Source organism: Chlorocebus sabaeus, chromosome X, assembly GCF_047675955.1.
Source record: "Chlorocebus sabaeus isolate Y175 chromosome X, mChlSab1.0.hap1, whole genome shotgun sequence".
Taxonomy (NCBI): domain Eukaryota; kingdom Metazoa; phylum Chordata; class Mammalia; order Primates; family Cercopithecidae; genus Chlorocebus; species Chlorocebus sabaeus.
Window position 1 is genome coordinate 143,834,583 of NC_132933.1, and position 16,459 is coordinate 143,851,041.

Sequence of the window (16,459 nt, forward strand, 5' to 3'; positions counted from 1 at the left end):
GGTTACACCTAGATCTTTATTCTTCATTAAAAATTTTAATATCGATTTGTCAAGTTTTATTAAACTCTTGGGTTTTTGTGAAATTCATTGAATTTGTAGATTCATTTTGAGGAGAATGTCATCTTTACCATATTGAATTACCTTCCCATCACATCAGATCCAGTTTTTTAAAAACTGGATTTTAAAAAAGTTCCTGTACTTTAAAATTTTATTTTCTCAATTAACGTGCAGTGAAATTTACTTTTTAATGCACACAGCTCTATTGATTTTATACATGTCACCACCAGTCAGATGAGGGTATAGAACAGTTCTGCCAGTCCCGAAACTCTTGAATGCTGTTCCTTTGTGGTTACGTCCTGTCCATCCCAACTCCTGCAACGACCGATCTGTCTTCCAGCACCACAGTTTTTTCTTGGAGACTGTCATATAAATGAACTTGTACAATATGTAACCTGTTAAGACTGGCCTATTTAGCTCATAATGCCTTTGAGATTCACCCAAGTTGTATCAGTAGTTCATTTCATGTGATTGGTGAATAGCACTCTGTTGTATAGATGGGCCACATTTTGTTTATTCATTCACCAAGATGAAGGAGATTTTTGTGCTTTCTTGGTTTGGGTGATTATGCTTAGACCTACTCTATACATGCCTATACAGAAGTTTTCAGTTCTCTAGGGTATAACCCAGGAGTGAGATTGCAGGACCTTCTCTTATGTCCATACCATATTCTCCATATAGATCTTGTACCTTCTTTATGTGATTTGTGACTAGGTAACTTACACTGTTTGTTGCTATTGTGAATGGGATTATTAACATATTTTTTTCTGGTTGATTGTTGCTGGAACCCTGTTGATGTTTGTTTAGTGACCTTGTATCCAAAAATCTTGCCAAACTCTCTTATTAGTTCCAAGAGCTTCTTTGTAGATTCAGTTAGAATTTTTATGATTTGACAGTCATCTTGTCTGAAAATTATGAAGCTGTGAAGTCTTTTATTAAAACCTACATCTATGTGTGTGTTCTGATTCTCAGAACAATGGTGAGTAGAAAAGGTGACAGAAGGTATCCTTAGCTTCTTTTTTCTTGAGCAAGTTAGGGTGGGTCAGTGGTCACAACTTCCATGTGTGTGTCCTTCTTTTTTGCTTTCTTTCCCTTTTCCTTTCCACTCAGATCAAGTCCTCTGGGTTAAGGAGTGGGCAGTAGAGTTAATTTATCTGTTGTCTGTTCTCACCAGTATACAGGGCAAGGTCTTCTGTGAGACCCATTAGATTTCTCTTAGAATGAGAACAAAAGGCCAGGTGTGAGTTCCTAGCCTCACAGTGACATGAAGGCATGTATGAAAGGTTTGGTGTCTGATACCTATTTTCTTCCCTAGTTCCAGTATGCACCTAAAAACTAGCCTGGGAGGCCCCCACAGCTGCTGAGATCTTCCACGTTTCCGGGTGATTTGAGATACTACAAGCCACCCGGTTCTTTTGTTGCTTTCAATGGGAGGTTGACTTTAGCCTGTATTATTGGAAACTGGAGCTCCTCCATTCCTCGATGGAGTTTTTCATGCCAATGAAGCTATGTACGTTTCTGTGTGTGGGCATGCGTGTGCATTTCTAGAATTCTGTGTAGTGTTTCTCTAAATAGTTCTTTTCTTAAAAAAAGAATACCTTGTTATTGCAGTGTGGTTTCTATCCTTTCTCTTTCCTCTTCCCTCCTTTTTAGAAGCTTATTGTGTTGTCTTTTTTAGGTGGCATGATGATTTCCAGTCCTCGGCTGCTCATTCTCCCTGCTTGTCATGTTCGTGTGCTCTCTCAGCTCCTTTTGTGCTTGCCTTCTTTTTTCTTTCTTTTGCTCCTGCTGGTCCCCCTTGAGTTTTTATGTTAATTTCTTGGTTTCAGGTTCCAAACGAAGAAATGAACAAAGCTGGGGGCCTGTACTCTCAACATAGTACAATGCCAGATTTTCTATGTCATATGAAGCCTCTTTGCTTCTACCTGTGTGACCCAGGCCCTGGGGATTTGAAAAGCCTCTGTGTCCCTGGCCAGTGGATAGTTCTTCCCATCTCTGTTTCATGGGTGGGTAACACATGTAGACTTCTGGATTTCCCTGAGACCAGTACTAGCTTAGTCACTTTGTATAGGCCCAAGGCCATGCCTCCTGTCTTCTCGTGAGCACCGAGAGCCCAGTCCACAGATCTTATCATACAAGTCACATACTGCACTGTGGTCTTGTTACTGTCTGTCACTTATGACTCTACTTTGATCACTTCTTTGTGTCTGGCACCTAGGACATTCCCTACCCAGTCTCCCCTCTGCCCCAAGCTGGAATATGCATGTGTTTTGTCCAGTTTTGCAGAAGGAGTAGGGTCTGTCTGTGTCAACTTAGTCTGCCATATTGCCTAGAATTCCATTTTGCCTTACCAAGTGGCTCAGCAGCTATTTTAGTGACAGAGCAATGGTTATATCATAAATGAGGATAACAATGGAAAAAATACATTGTCTCCTTAATAGCTTCCTCCTGGTCTTTCAAATCCCTTGGGAGGAGAAATGGGATGTAAATAAACATCAATTTCCCCTTATAGTTTGCTCAGGCAATGTGGACACAGTGCCAATTTGGTGCTAAATAGACATTTTCACTAATGAAATAAATTTCTACTTCACTTTAGAGGAAGTTTGCTCTTCAAGGATGCTGAACTACTTTCTTTCTTAATAAATGTATTTGTTTGCAGATATTGTCATCGCCCGAGCTTAAGCCTCTTTTGGTTAATGGGCCCCACATGCCTCTTGGGTTTCTAAGCCCTGCCTGGGGATTTAGCTCTTATCATGATTAGTGTTAGTTTAATATTTGGAAATGAAAGCACATTCATTTCAATTATCTATGCAAGATATTTTCTCTTTATTTTGAGTATCTTTCTCATTTCCTTGTACATGACATCTCTATCTTCAACAGTGTTTGTTATGTGGGTATCTTAAAGATTTCGGCACATTCTTGGCTGGCTCTTTCTTTAAAGCAGTGAGTCATCAAGTCTCCATCACAGAGTCATTTGGCAAGATTCTACTATATAAATATCTGTTTTAGAGCTTTATCTAGTAGTGTAATAAATAGATGAACATTTTTAGATTTTGGTCAGGAAACAATATATTTTATAAAGATTTATTTTCTGGAATTTCATAGGTTTCAATGCTTTGAACATTTGATATCTAGATTCACACATTGATGTTCATGCTCAGTTTTACAATTCGACTTATGTTTTGGTATATCCTTTTTTTTTTTTTTTAGACCGGGTCTCACTCTGTCGCCGAGGCTGGAGTGCAGTGGCACAGTCTCAGGTCACTGCAACCTCTGCCTCCCAGGTTCAAGCGATTCTCCCACTTCAGCCTCCTGAGTAGCTGGGATTACAGGCACCCTCTACCACACGAGGCTAATTTTTGTACTTTTAGTAGAGATGGAGTTTACCATGTTGACCAGGCTGGTCTCGAACTCCTGACCCCAGGTGATCCATCTGCCTCTGCCTCCCAAAGTGCTAGGATTACAGGTGTGAGCCACTGCGCCCAGCCGTTTTGGTATATCATTACACAGATATGCTCCTGATGTGCAGACAGTTTTTTTGGTAGCTAATCTGTGCTGAATCCAAATGGATTTATATTAGAAAGCGCTTTCCATCGGTCCCAGGATTAAGGAATATAAGTCAGAATTGGGAATGTGCTTGCCCCACCTCCCATTTAAAAAAAAACAATTTCCTTGTTGAGCTCAGCAGACCCAGTAGCTTGCTCACTGTGTTAGGCCTCAACCTCTATATCACAGGGAAGTTCTGAGTGTTAAGTGTGGCAGTGGACAAGAAGTCTTCAGCCCAGTGAGTGGTGCAGAGTAAGGCTTCAGAAATATCCACTGTTATTATTGATCATCATCTCCTCCTCTTTTCCCTGTCCTTCTCCCCCACCTCCTCTTCCTTCTTTTCCTACTCCTCCTCTTCTTCCTGTGTTCTGTTTCATAATGCATCCTAGAACCCTGCCTAGCATATAACAGAAACAAACAAATGGAGATTGGAATATGTCTCTGATTATAGAGACGAAAACAAAGGAAGAGGCAAGTTCCTCAATGGGCCTTTCCTCAGTCTCTCGGCTCACACACAGCTCCTTTCCATACGCCTGGGTTGACTGTACCGTGTGGCAGTTCCCACAGGCGAACAGAAAGACAACTCCAATGACTCACCTAGACCTTCTTAGCCATAGAGAGGGAGGAAGACAGTGAAGGCTACAGGATTAGTGGTCTCCTGTCTCTTGGGGCAGTCGTGGGTGTACTAGAAGAGGGCTTGGAGTAGAAACCTCTTCTATTCCTGTTGGAAACTCTGCAGCAAAGCCATGCTTCTCAAACTGTCTGTGGTGAAGGAATGCAGTTTGATTGTTTTTGTTTGTCTTTGTTTTCAACTTTCCAACTCATCCCATGACTTTCCATGCAAGGTCAATAATGTTTGAACTGGTCTGTACCCTGCTCAACGAGGTGGGTGCACATAATTGGATATTGTGGTAATGACTAAGAGTTTCTCAACATTTACTGTCATTTTCTGTGCTTGCCCCCATCCTATGTAGCCTGGGACCAAACATTTGTGGAGTGATAAGTTAGGAAGTCAGATTTGTTGGTAGCAACAAAGGACCATTTAATGTAACCACCAACTGAATCCTGGCTGTTGTAACAACTGTTTGAGTAAAGTGATGAATTACAATGTCTATTCATTCATCTATTCATACAGTGAATACTGACAACTTATACATGTTACACAAGCTTAAGGAACAGAGTAAATGATTCTGAAAGGAATACATGCTTTAGTAGACATTTAGTGCCTCATCCTGAAAGAGGGGCCTTGTGAAGAGTTATTTGAAGGTCAAGATGAGACAGAACAGGGCATCATTAAATTCAGCAAACATTTTTGGAGGATCCACTCCATGCAAAGCGCCATGAGAAACATCAAGATGCTGCTGCTGCAGTGCTCTCTGTCCTTGGGGACTTCAACTTCTAATGGGGTCAGAGGGAGGAAGAGTGGAGACTCACACTCAAACTCAAATGGAAAGCAGAGCTGGGTACGTTATGTAAATACCGAGAGTTGTGGTCATGCAGAAGGTTGATTGCTTCTGCCATGTTAGTAAGGGCAGGTTTCACGGAATATTTGATCTAATATTTTGGAAACAGGAAGGGAGATGTCAGGCCCAAATGCCAGATGGTGCAGGGGCAGACAGGAGGGGGACCCAGACCAGGGGGAAGGATGTGCATGACAGGGAAAAGTTGGCAAGTGCACGGTACATCGTGGAAGTGGTGAGGAATCAGAAGGTTGAACATTTGGGTAAATGGAGGCATTAAGAAGCATGGCGTTGGGGAGTAGGATAGGCTGGCATCCTGGGTTCAGATGTGGTGGACCTTGAAAACTCTTGGCTCTATTCTCTAATGCACAACAGCCACAGACGGTTCTTGAGCCAGGAGATGAAAGCAAGGGAAGGTGAGGGCTCAAATGCCCAGGCTGTTGCATCTTGCAAGAGGATGGGGGCAGGCTAGAAAGAAGGCAGTAAGAGTTGAGGCTGGAAAGGAGGCGAGTTGGCAGGACCCCAGTGATGGAGGACAGAACTCCACATATTTCCCTGTGGTTTCTTACTTGAGCAATATCTTCTCAAGTATACAGCTGGAGAAACAGATGTTTGGGGGAAAGAGACATTGTGAATAGGAGTGATGGTACCAGCAGGAAGTTAGGAATGCATCTGTGCCTCAGTAGAAGAACACTGGAAAAGACAGCCTTGCAGGCTCCGATTTAAAGGAATTCTTTGCCACTCATAAGACCTGTACTGCAGAGAACTTGGAGGGACTGGCTGAGAGCTCGAGGCTGGGGACCATGGCAACCAGATTCATCAGCACATTAATATTGTAGGAGTTTGTTCATGCACGAGCACAACTAAGACCCTCTTTCAACAACGACCAGGTGAGGAGGAGACTCATGCTGCCTAGGGAGGGGAAAGGAGACCTAGAGGCATTTAGGTGAGGGAGAGCGAATGTTCTTGCTAGTCCCTCAGAGCGTCACCCTCCCTTGCTGCTTCCCTTGAGCCTGCCCACACCTCTGCAGATACACACTTCATTTCTCATTCATTAAGTGTCTGAAATTGCCCTTGAACATGCCATCTCCCTATGCCGGTACCATGACTGAAACCCTGGATGGCTGGCCTCTGAGTCTACTTTAGTCTTCACGACATCACAATGCCTTTTTAAAAAAATATTTTTTAAAAATTTTTGTGGGTACACAGTAGGTGTGTATATTTATGGGGTGCATGAGATATTTTGATACAGGCTTGCAATGTGTAATAATCACATCAGGGTAAATGGGATATCTTAACCTTAAACATTTATCCTTTGTGTTACAAGCAATTCAATTATACGGTTTTAGTTATTTAAAAATAAATGATTAAATTATTATTGACTATAGTCACCCTGTTCTGTTGTCAAATGTTAGGTCTTAGTCATTCTTTCTAATGATTTTTTGTATTCATTAACCATCCCCATCTTCTCTACCCTTCCCAGCCTCCCAGCCTCTGGTTCCTATCCTTCTACTCGTTATCTTCATGAGTTCCATTGCTTTGATTTTTAGCTCTCACAAATAAGTGAGAATATGAGATATTTGTCTCTCTGTGTCTGGCTTATTTCACTTAACATCATGACCTCCAGTTCCATCCATGTTGGTGCAAATGACAGGATCTCATTCTTTTTTATGGCTGAATAGTACTCCATTGTGTATATGTACCACATTTTCTTTATCCATCTATTGATGGACACTTAGGTTGCTTCCAAATCCTAGCTATTGTGAACAGAGCTGCAGTTAACGTGGGAGTGCAGATATCTCTTCGATATACTACTGATTTCTTTTCTTTTGGTACATACCCAGCAGTGAGATTGCTGGATCATAGGGTAGCTCTATTTTTATTTTTTATTTTGGAACCTCCAAACTGTTTTTTATAGTGGTTGTACTAATTTACATTCCCACCAACAGTGTACGAGGGTTTCCTTTTCTCCACGTCCTCACCAGCATTTGTTATTGCCTGTCTTTTAGATATAAGCCATTTTAACCAGGGTGAGATGGTATCCCATTATAGTTTTCCTTTGCATTTCTCTGGTGATCAGTGATGTTGAGCATTCTTTCATATGCCTCTTTGCCATTAATATGTCTTCTTTTGAGAAATGTCTATTCAGATCTTTTTCCCATTTTTTGATCTATATTTTTTCCTATAGGATTGTTTGAGCTCCTTATATATTCTGGTTAATCCCTTGTCAGATGGGTAGTTTGCAAGTATTTTCTCCCATTCTGTGAGTTGTCTCTTTGCTTTGCTGATTGTTTCCTTTGCAGAAACTTTTAAACTTGATGTAATCCCATTTGTCCATCTTTGCTTTAGTTGCCTGTGCTTGTGGGGTATTGCTCAAGAAATCTTTTCCTACGCCAATATCGAGAGTTTCTCCAGTGTTTTCTTGTAGTAGTTTCATAATTTGAGGTCTTAGATTTAAGTCTTTAATCCATTTTTATTTGATTTTTGTATATGGTGAGAGTCAGGTAATGTGATCCCTCCAGTTTTGTTCTTTTTGCTCAGGGTAGTTTTGGTTATTCTGGATAGTTTTGCAATGTCTTTAAATGACACCACCTGCCTTTAAAGTTGAGTCAAAGAGTAGAACAAGTAACAGTGGCTGAGAAGGACTACTTATGAAAGTAGGAGGAAGTCCAGGAAGTGTGGCATCATAGCACTGAGTAAAAGAGAGCTATACAGTGGGAGTATCAAAAGCTATGATAAAGAAGTGATATTATTAGAATAGGAGTTCTACAGATACTTTTTTTTTTTTTTTTTCCGAGAGGGAGTCTTGCTCTGTTGCCCAGGCTGGAGTGCAGTGGCACAATCTCGGCTCACTGCAAGCTCTGCCTCCTGGGTTCAAGCGATTCTCCTGCCTCAGCCTCCCAAGTAGCTGGGACTACAGGTGCCCACCACCACGCCTGGTTAATTTTTTGTATTTTTAGTAGAGATGGGGTTTCACCGTATTAGCCAGGATGGTCTCAATCTCCTGACCTCGTGATCTGCCCACCTCGGCCTCCCAAAGTGCTGGGATTACAGGCGTGAGCCACTGCGCCCGGCCAGGGTCTACAGATATTTTAGCCAGCCCTCATAGAGGCCTTTCTATGTCTCAGACACTATTGTAAGTGGTTTACATGTTTTAACTCTATAAATCCCTTGAGATAAGTAATATCACTATGTTCATATTGCACACAGGAAACTGAAGGGGTTATGTGGCTTACCCAAGGTCACACAACTACTAAGTGGTGCAGCAAGAAGTTTAATCTGTTCTTATTAATGCTGCACCATTGTTCAATTTAAGTAACATTAAACTTCCCGGAAGAAAATAGCTAATATTCATTGGTTGTAACTTTTCATTTTAATAGAAGAAACTAGAACAGGGGAGGGCAGGATGGAAGTTTAAAGGTAAAAACAGAAAAGGAGAGATTTGTATAAAAAATTAGTTCATCATCTCTGTTTAGTTCCTGAGTCTATGTTATGGAGTTTTTTTTCTTTTCTTTTTGTGAATAGACCAGAAACTTAAACTCGTAAAAATAAAAGCTCGTAGAGTTTAATGAGGGCAAAGGTTTTTTATTGACCTACTGGGACATTGCTCGTGAGGAATAGTCACATGCCTTCTACTCTCCTTCACTGAATCTGGGTCCTATGGAAACCCGGTTTCCTTGAGTACCACTTTACCAGAAGTGCGTAGGTGAAGTCTCCTTACTGGAGCCTAAGCACATAGATCAGTAGAACTAGAGATTTCGCCAATTCTGCGTTCCCTTTTTATTCCTCTTGAAGATGTTCTTGGGGAACACTTGCAGCAGCCGTGCATGGCATATATGAGATTTGCAGGGGCTGAGGGTAGGATGAATGCAGGGGGAGGGGAGTGTGGGGAGACTGGACAGGTGACACAGCTGGCTGCGTGATTTCAGCAGGGGCTCTGAGGGGTTCCTAGATGCCCACATTACTAATGACAAAGTCGGCTTCCTTACCTTTGCCAGGACAGCTGGAATATATGGAGAATCTTCAATTCTTTTTTCCTTTTTAAAAATATTTTAATAGACAAATAACAATTGTACATATTCATGGGGTGCATAGTGATGTTTCAACACCTATAATGTATAGTAATCAGATCAGGGTAATCAGCATTTCCATCATCTCAAACATGGTATCATTTCTTTGTGTTGGGAACATTCAATATCCTCCTTCTAGCTATTTGAAACTATGTATTACATTAATGTTAACTATTGTCTTCCCACAGTGCTATAGAGCACTAGAACTTATTCCTCCTATCTGGCTGTAATTTTGTAGCCTTTAACAAATCTCTCGCTATCCCTTCCTTTGCCTTGCATTCCCAGCCTCCAGTATCCTCTGTTTTCTTTACTTTCTCGGTGTGAAATGACATGCATTAAAAAGGCAACAGGGAAAAGAACATAGCATAAAGTTGCACAGCGAATAGTAGGTATGAAACAGTCTTTCTGAGCCCAGAAGAAATTTTGCTTTATCTTTGCTGAATAATTCTTCCCTACTGCTCATAACACTCTTGCTTAGGATGGCTGAGAAGATAGCCTTGAGTTGATGGGTCAGGAGATGTGGTCTCAACCCTGCAGCGATTTTTTGAGAGAAGAGCCAGTATGTGTGTGTGTGTGTTTGTGTGTGTGTGTGTGTGTGTTTGCATGTATTAATACTTAAGTAAGCTGAATGCAAACTGGATTTAAATGGATGGCACTGTAGACAAGGGTAGATTTTATAAACCAAAGAGCCCTTGAAATAAACAGCTATTAAAAATATATTAATATAATAATCTTTCACATATGTTTTCTTAAGTTTGATTAACTGCTTTCTAAAAGTGTATTCGATATTAGAGCCACATCAAACAAGCTATGCTGAAATGTATCTGAGCTTATAAAGCACAAATCAGATTCTAGATCACTTGAGAATTGGGTATATGGGAGAAGAATGTAAACTATTTCCTTTAAACAGGGGATGGAGAAGTAAGTCCACAATTAGTTAATGATGACCTTGGCCGACCTTCAATTATGTTAGCCTAGGAAGGATTTCTTGAATGTATTTACTTTGTTATTAACTTCTTAGTGAATTCTGTCACAATTCATTTTTCTATTATGTCAGCTTTTATTTACCTGTAAGAACACTTTCACATAAATTTCATCTCATCCAAGGATGATAAAGAAGAACCTTGAATGAAATGAAGTTCATCTTGAGTTAGAGCCTCCCAAAACTTGAACCAATTTTCCTTTGCTACCAAATGTCTGGTAATAAGTTTGGGGCTTTAAAAACTGTAATAACTTTCTCAGCCCAAGAAAGGTAGTAAATCTAGTGCAAATCCATTTAAAGGTTCTGGGCAAGGCACGCTTAAGAATCCAAAAATGGATGATGAAGTAGCTATAGTGGCTGAACTTAGATGGTATTTTGGGTACTAAAAACACACACATAGATGTGGAATAATTAAACATAAGTACAATATTACAACATAGCAGACAACTGGAAATCTAAATTAATATCAATTAGATAAGAATAAGTTTAAATATGTGAAAAAATACAATGCCATATAACTCTGAAAAGGACAAAAATGGGAATTCCTTAGTTATATAAAATGGGATACTGAAGAAGAGGAAGCAAAAATGGAATCAGAGCAATGGATAAAAGAAATGCAAATCTCTAAAAATTTATACAGAAATATAAGTATTGAGAGAAAATAAACTTCTTTTTCCTGAAAAGCGATTTAAAAGAAATTTTCCTGATTGGTGACCTACATATTAAAAAATACCATAAGATATTGTTGCTCAATGTGTCAACTTGTGCCCTGGAAATTCCCAGACAGGAAAAGTCACTCTGGGAAAGAGAGTGTATGGGTGGAAGGTGGGTTTGCACTTCATAAAAGACACAAAGGCCTGACGGAAGTCTCAACATCATATGCATGTTAAGGAGAGAGAAGGGGACATTCCAGGAGAGGAAAGTGGTGAGAGTCAAGGAGTGGGGGCGGGGATGGTCTGCATAATCCTGCATGAGGCGTTGCACCAGAAAGTTTTTTCAAGGCTCCTTTCTGGAAACTAAAAAGAGGTCTGGCCAAGAATAAAAAATGGAGGAGAGGACCGAGGAACTCTTTTGAATTATATGAGCTATCTGTTGCTGTGTGACAAATGGCCCCCACTTTAGAGGCTTTATCTCGAGTTTCTCTATGTCAGGAATCTGGGGGTCGTTTAACTGGGTCCTCAGCATCTGGAGATGTTGGCCAGGACTATGGTCATCTTTAGGCTTGACTGTGGAAGGATCTGCTTCCAAGCTCACACCGTGTTATTGGCAGGATTTCTTTGCTTGCAGGCGTATTGGCTCGAGGGCCTCAGTTCCTTGTTGGTTGTTGTCCCAAGGCTGCCTTCGGTTCCTTGCCATATGGGCTTCTCTACAGGGCAACTCACAACCAAAGGCCTAGGATAGAAATAAACGAAACTACCATGTGAAAAGAAACAGCAAGGAAACTTGCATGTCTCAATCATAGCACTAGGTAGAGGGAGGGGAAAAAGATTTTGAACAGCAAGCAGATTTATATTCTCAGTTGACACCACCCATGTGGTCTAAAATCTCATGAAGAAATTTTAATTTAAAATGCTCTCAGTCTATCCCAACAGTGATCAAAAGACATTATTGATTGTAAAATGCAAACTGATTTAAGAGACGTTAAAATGCTTTTTAAAGATACTTATATTTAATAAAATGTTATCAAAGTTTTGCTATAAAAAAGAGATATAATTTATATACCATACTATTCACCCATTTAATTTGTAAAATTCAATGGTTATTAGTGTATTTGCAGATTTATGCAACCATCACTACAATACATTTTAAAACATTTTTGTCACCTTCAAAAGAAATTTCTTATCTTTTCATTTTTATATTTATTTATTTTTAAAATTTTATTTTATCTTATAAAGCTAGACCACCAGCATTCCCAGGTGGTCTCCCATCCAAGTTCTAACTAGGCCCAACCCTGCTTAGTTTCCAAGATCAACTGGGATCAGGCATGTTCAGGGTGGTCTAGCTATAGATACATACTTCATATATTTTCAGTTATTACCCCTCAACCCGTAGGCCTCGGACCCCCATCCCAACCCTTAGCAACAATGGATCTGCTTTATGTATTTATAGATTGGTCACAGACATTTACAACTGATGTTAGAAGTCACATTGCTTTTGCCATATTCCATTGCTTAAAAGTGAGTCATTAGGTCCAGCCCACAGATAGGCAGAGAGGCTTCTACAGGGAGGTGGGATTCATAGAAGCTGCTTTAGAAGCAGCCTACCATAGGAGGGAACCAGGAATGTGTCAGGAGTCTTGAGTAGATTTAATGTCCTTGCTTTTAAATTGATAGCCCGTGAATACTTGGAAGGAAAAGCTTCCCAAATGGTCAGGCCTCCTACTGAGAACTTGTTAAGAGGCTGAGACCATCTTATCTCTTGATAGTTATGCACATATGAGGGCAGAGAGACCATAAGGGATGAAAGGATGCCATGGCTTCATCTTCTGCAGCTCATAAGGCTGTCTTGTGAACAAGGCAACTAAAAATGAGATACGACAAGACACAGGAAGGGGGATGATATGGTTTGGATGTGTGTCCCCTCCAAGTCTTATGTTGTAATGCGATCCCCAATGCTAAAGGTGGTGGAGCCTGGTTGGAGGTGGTCATGGGAGTGGAGCCCTCATGAATGAGTTGGTGCCCTCTTCATAGTAATGTGTGAGTTCTTGCTCTGAGTTCGTGTGAGATCTGATTGTTTAAAAGTGTGTGGCACCTTGTCCCCTACCTTGCTCCCACTTTCACCGTGTGACACGTCTGCTTCCGTCATGCCTTCTGCCATGATTGGAAGCTTCTTGAGGCCCTCACCAGAAACAGGTGCCAGCACCACACTTCCTATACAGCCTGCAGAACTGTGACCCAAAATAAACCTCTTTTCCTTATGAATTCCCCAGTCTCAGGTGTTTCTTTATAGCAGTGCACATGGACAGACAGAGGGAGATCCTCTTGCGCGTATCCTGTGCTGCATCTGTCTTCCCCCTCTGGGTGTGCTCTGGTTAGCCAGAATAACTTGGAATTTTCCAGGCCCTCAGAACTGACCTCTACAAGCCAGAAGTCTTGTGTCCAGGGCAGATGACCTTTGACTTTTAGCTTTTTAAATATAGACATTGCATACTAATGAAGACAGCCTGGTGTTGTGATAATTTAGTTTTTCCCTGAGTGCTTCCAGAATCTAGTTCCATGAAATTCTCAGTGAAATCATTGTCCACCCTTAGATATTCAAAATACACGCTGACATCTGGAAGGATTACAGTAATGAAACTTGCTTAACTTCATTTGACTGGACATTTTCCACATGTATCTGATGATGAACACCCCCCCCCCCACACACACACACCCATTTATCCATCTGTTCGCATTGTGAGGCACAGGCAATATACACTGCTGTAACTCTCTGTAGACTGTGGGTTCTCCCTGTTGGCTCTTGTTAATACTGTGCCTCAAGGCCACTAGAACTATTGATGTTTGTCACATGAAAGCTGTTAAGCCAGGGATTCCTCATAGTGTATTTCCTCGGTGGAGTTCTGAGCCTATATAGAGTAGTTTACTTCGATCTCTGTTAAATAGTATTGAGTTAAAGGTCAACTGTATGCGAGGCAGCATATGATATGAAAGCTCAATTGATTTTTCTGCTGCCAACTGGCTAAGCTTGTAGGGATGATATTGAATGTCCAGGTCGTGATTTATTTTATGGACCATTGTTCCCAAAATAGGCAATCCACAAGCATTCCAAAACATCCATTTTAGTATTGAGTGGGCCAGTGCTGAGTGCACAGTCCTTCCTCTCACTGCAAAATGCCGTTCTTCAGATTAATATCCATCCCACTTTATAGCTGACCCACTTCTAGGTAAAGCAGTTAAAAAAACAGCGAGCACTTTACTTCAGATAATACTTCTTCACTTTCCCCACAAAGAGCACCTCTGTGAGTTATCTTACAGTCAATGGGGATCATGTTCTCAGTATTTTCTCAGCTATCTACTGAAGGCTGCATCAAGAAAGAACTGGGTTAGACTGAAGGGAACTGATTTAGTGAATCAGCACTAGCTCCTGGTAATCAATATAACATTCTCTAGGAGCTTGAGAAAAAACTGTCTGATATATTTTACAATTCATAGCTAAACTGTGAGTCTTTGGTTTGGAGTCTACTTCTTTGCCTTATTTTCAAGTTGGTGGCAACTCCAAACTTGAGGGGACGTGCGTATATTTCAGGATGACTAGGAGTGGTTCCCTGCAGTTTTTGGGGACAGCCTTTCAGTAAACTTGAATGGACCTAGAATTCTTACCTGCATCTAGAATGCTGAACTAAGTTTAAACTAATTGTAGATTACATCTTGTGATTGTTCTTGGTTTTGGCCCTCTTAACCGTGTTGTATCTTCCGGTCTAGCTATGAGAGGCTGAACCCTAAGCTCCTCTGGTGCTTGGTATATGCGTCATGCATGCCCTGTCTAATCATCTCCCATTGAGTGTGGGTGAGACCTGTGAATATGATGCATGTCATTCTCTTGATTACGTTACCTTAGATGGCAAAGATGAGTTGTCACCCACTCGTGGTTACATTATGTCATATAAGACTCCATGGTAGCAGACTGGAGAGAGAGAGACACTTTCCTGGAACAACTGAAAGGCACTGCAGAAACAAACTATCATTTTGTGAGAGGTTCACAGGCTAGGGCCTGAGGGTAGCTTCTGGAGCTGGCAGTGACCCCTGCCTGACAGCCAGTGAGAGCACAAAGGCCTCGGTGCTACAACTGCAAGGACTGACTTCATTCCTCCCCAAAACCATGTGATCTTGGACAAGGACCCCAGCTCCAGACACCACAGCCTGACATCTTGATTATAGCCTTGCAAAGCCCTGAGGGCTGGACCCGGTTAAGCTGTATCTGAACTGATCCAAGGCAACTGTGAGCTAACCAGGATGTGTTGTTTCAAGGTCCTAAGTTTGTTATTTGTTGCACAGCAAAAAATGACTCACACACCAGCTTAAAACATTCTCCGTAGTAGCAGCCATTTCTTGCTCTGATGGGATAGTATTGTGCTACTGATGCCACCTAAAGTGTCTGTTCTGACTGCTTCCTCTTCATCTCTTGCCTATCCTTGACAAAGTCTCTGCAGATGCTACAGATGAACTTGGCACACTTCGCAAGTTCCCAGCTCACTGTGGCCCTGCTCATCTCCATTTTGCAGACTCCTCCTTCTTCATGTTCCTTTAAAACTGGAGCTCATTAAGGAGATCTCTGCAACCAGGGGTGGCACCCTTTCTTTTTATTAAGAGCATTTGAGATAATACTATCAATGAAAAGGCCTTTTTTAAAGGCAATCGTGCCCCTCTTACCTTGCTGTATTAGCATTTGTGATGTTGCCCGAGACTTTTTCAGCTTGCTGAAATTAACTTTTTAGTGGCCTCCCATGCTTACCGAAGAAACAGAGGCTTGCTCTGAAGGGAAGTGGTGTCATCCCCTGCCACACCCACACAGTGTATTAGAATCCAGGAGTGGTGAAGAGGCAGTTTATTCAGGTGAATTAAAAGAGGGCGTTTTTCATGGGGAATCACAAGTAGGTAGAGGAGGCATCGGCATTGAGAGAAGTGGTACTGAGACCTGGCACAGACACAGCCACCTTCTACCCTGCAAACGTCAGCAGTCTGTTCTTGGAAAATCAAAGATCTGCAGGAAAATGCCAACAAGGAGCCTAAAATACATCACAAATGTTGCATTGGATAAATGTGAACATTCTCTGAAGTTTGGGCACTCAAGGTTAACAGGCCTTCTACTGGGAAAATGTTAACCAGGAAGACATCTGCTACACATGCCTCCAGTATGCTGAGCTTGTCTTGGAGATGGATGGAAAATATGTGAGCCGTAGATGCAACTAGTCCCCTGGCTAGAGGAAAAGGGAAATTCGGCTTCTTGCTTTTAAGTAAGAATGCAGTTTCCGTACCCGGAAAGGAATACACGATTTAACAGGGAAAAACAGAAAACAAAAAGACCTGGAGTCAACGAGTCGTCGAAACTTGTGTGGAGATGATGATGAGCAGAAGCCAATTGTGCAGAAGCAAATCTCAGAGAGAAGAAATTCCCTGTTAGGGGGAGCATAAAAATCCAAGTAAGTCCTCACGGGGATGCATCTACTGAATAAATAGCCACAGATGTCTGGCAGGGAGGATGCCCAGACCCTTGCAGATTGAGGAGACATGTCAGCTGCAGATGTCCTGCTTTGAGATCTTTACTGAGAGTCTGGAGCTGCACACATTGAGCTAGGAGTTTGTAATCTTAATCCAGGACTGAGAGAAAAGACAGCAGTTTCCAAA

General features: G+C 41.4%; 1 pseudogene; it reads right to left on the reverse strand.

Annotated features, from left to right (window-relative positions):
• Window positions 1-12,007: 12,007 nt before the first annotated feature.
• On the reverse strand, window positions 12,008-12,125 carry LOC119620021 (5S ribosomal RNA; annotated as a pseudogene).
• Window positions 12,126-16,459: the final 4,334 nt, after the last annotated feature.